This window comes from Chrysochloris asiatica, unplaced genomic scaffold, assembly GCF_000296735.1.
Source record: "Chrysochloris asiatica unplaced genomic scaffold, ChrAsi1.0 scaffold00112, whole genome shotgun sequence".
Lineage (NCBI taxonomy): Eukaryota > Metazoa > Chordata > Mammalia > Afrosoricida > Chrysochloridae > Chrysochloris > Chrysochloris asiatica.
In genome coordinates this window covers 5,522,611-5,526,136 of record NW_006408630.1, presented here as the reverse complement: position 1 = coordinate 5,526,136, position 3,526 = coordinate 5,522,611, and positions in this window count along the sequence as shown.

Genomic DNA, 3,526 nt, shown 5'->3' with positions numbered 1-3,526 from the left:
AATGGGATACACAGGAATCGAATTTACTATATCTGTGGAAAAAGACAGTGGAAAAGCTCAATATCATCAACCAAATCAAGGCCAGGATAAAAACTGTAGAACTGATCAACAATTGCTCAGATGCAAGTTCAGAGTGAAGCTGACAAAAATGAAATAATAAATCCATAAGAGTTAAAATATGACCTTGAATATATCCTATCTGAATTTAGAGACCATCTCAAGAACAGATGTGATGCATTAGATACTAATTATCGAAGACCAGAAGAGTGTGGAATGACATCAAGACCACCATACAAGAAGAAAGCAAAAGTTCATTAACAAGACAAGAAAGAAGAGAAAAAACTAAAGTCGATTTCAGGAGATTCTCTGAAACTTGCTCTTCAGCATAAAGAAGCAAAAGGGACTGGACGAAGTGAAGAAGTCAAAGAGCTGAACATAATATTTCAAAGGGCTGTTTGAGAAGATAAGTCAAGTATTATAATGAAATGTGCAAAGATATGGAGTTAGAAAACCAAAAAAGAAGAATATGTTTAACATTCTGAAGATGAAAGAACTGAAGAAAAACTTAAAATCTCAGGTGACAATATTAAAAGATTTGCCATAAGTTGGAACCGACTCCATGGCACATAAGAACAACCATAACCATTGGCAAAATATTGAAGGATTTTAGAAACCTCAAAGGAAGATGGAAGTAATATACATTCACTGTACCCAAAAGAATTGGTCGATGTACAATCATTTCAAGAGATATCATATCAGGAAGCCCTGAAGGTATTGGGGAAAACAAGCTTACAGGAACTGACAGAAAAAAAAAATTGAAATCTTTCAACAAATTGATGCAGCACTGCAGGTGCTCATTCATGTATGCCAAGAAATGTGTAAGACAACTACCTAGCCAACTGACTGGAAGAGATCCATATTTGTGCCCATTCCAAAGAAAGGCGATTCAATGAAATGCAGATATTATCTAGCAATATCATTAGCATCACGTGCACATCAAATTTTGTTGAAGATAATTCAAAATTGATTACAGCAGTACATCGACAGTGAGCTACCAAAAATTCAAACCAAATACAGAAGAGGATGTGGAACTAGGGATATTATTACTGACTTCAGAAGGATCTTAGCTGAAAGTAGAGAATAGCAGAAAAAGATTCACTTGTGCTTTACTGACTATCCAAAGGCATTCCACTCTATGTACCATAACAAACTATGGATAACGCTGTGAAGAATGGGAATTCCAGAACACTTAATTGTGCTCTTGTTGTTGTTGTTGTTAAGTACTATAGATTCCACTTGACCCTGTTTAGGGTTTCTGAGGAGCACCTGGTGAGCTTGAACTGCCGACATTGTGGTTCAAACCAACTTTGTATTAACTCGTAGTGCCACACCAGGACTCTAATTGTGCTCATAAGAAACCTATATATAGACCAAGATGCAATAGTTAGAAGAGAATGAGGGAATATTAAATGGTCTAAAATCAGGAAAGATGTGCTTCATAGTTGTATCCTTTCATTACACGTATTTAATCTGTATGCTAAACAAATAATTTGAGAAGCTCAATTATATGAAGAACAAGGCATCAGGGTTTGAGAAAGACTCATTAACCACCTGCATTATGCCACTCCTCAGAAACCCTATACAGCATTGCTGTCAATCAGAATCAACTCGATGGCACTTAACAACAGCAACATATGTAGATGACACAATCCTGCTTACTAAAAGTGAGGACGACTTGAAATACTTACTGAGGAAGATCCAAGACCATAACCTTCTGTATAGGTTGAACATTAATGTAAAGAAAATGAAAATCTTCACAACTGGACCAATACACAACATCATGATAAAGGGAGAAAAGATTGAAGTTGCCAAAAACTTCAATTTGCCATAAAAAAAAGAAAAGATTAGATTTACTGGTCAGAAAGAGACTGGAGGAACCCAAGACTATGCCCCTCAGCCACTCTTTAGGTCTGGAAAGGAACTTACCCTAGTGGCACAATTTTCAGTCAAGCATTCACACCAGGACTCCGATTAGATAGACACATAGTGGGGAAAACAACACGAGTAAGGTTTGTGTACCATGCAGTGGTCAATCATTCAAGGTTAAAAGGGCAATATATACCCCAAACTAAAGTTGATAAGGAGTGTGAAGGAGAGTGGAATGAAATAGGAGCCAAAGGGAGGATGTGGGATAACTGTTGTTGCATGGAGGGAATTGCAATCATTGAGATGAAACAAAGTGTGAGTTGTTGAATGTAAAACTGACAATCTTGTCTGTAAACCTTCACTCAATTCACAATAAAAAGATAAAAAAGAAATGAGCTTTTGATAGACATAACAGGAAACAACAAGAACAACAAAAATAGTTCAATTTGCTAGGATCCACAATCAATGCTCATGGAGGCACCAGTCAAGAAATCAAACAATGTATATTGCAATAGGCAAATCTGCTGCAAAAAATCTCTTTAAAGTGTTCAAAAGCAAAGATGTCAGTTTGAGAACTAAGGTGCACCTTACCCAAGTCACAGGATTTTCAAGAGTCTCATATGCATGTGAAAATCGGACAGTGAATAAGGAAGATCATAGAAGAATTGATGCATTTTAAACATGGTGTTGGTGAAGAATATTAAAAGTACCATGTACTGCCAGTAGAACAAATATCTGTGTGGGAAGAAGTGCAGCCAGAATTCTCCTTAGATGTCAGGCTGAAGAGACGTTATCTCTCATTCTTTGGGCATCTCATTCAGAGGGACCAGTCCGTGGAGGTTATCATACTTGCAAAATTGGAGGGTCAGCGAAAAAGTGGAAGACTCCGAATGAGATGGACGGACACAGTGATATTAACAATGTGGTCAAATATAACAGCAATTGTGAGGATGGCAGAGGGCTGAGCAGTGTTCTGTTTTGCACAGGGTCACAATGAGTCAGAAGTGACTCAATTATGATACCTAACAACAACAACAATAACATGGTAGCTCTATGTTTAATTTTTGGAAAAAAACACAAAACTATTCTCCATAGTGATGCTAGCATTTTACACTCCACCTAGCAGTGGATGAGGGTTAGTGTCTCCACAACCTAATCAACACCCAGATTTCTTTTTAAGTTATTGTCAGTGGAATTGTAGTGATGGAGTATCTCATTGTTGTTTTGAATTGCATCTCCTTAGTGGTTAATGACATTGAGCATCTTCTCATATGCTTGTGGTTATTTGGAATCATCTTTATTGAATTGTCTGTTTAAAGATTTCCCCACTTTTTGGGTCTTTTTATTGTGAAATTATAGATATTTAAAAGTATATTTAAACTATTAGATCATTATTGAAATATGATTATTGAAAAATGTTCCCAATCTGTAGGTTGTCTCCTATTGTAATTTGATAAGTGCAATACAAGTCCTGGGGAAAGAACATAAAAAGAGAAGCAAAATAATATTTAATAAATCGTATATGGAGCTCTGGTAGCGTAGTGGTTACGAATCGGGCTGTGAACCGCAAGGTCAGCAGTTCGAAACTACCAGCGGTTCC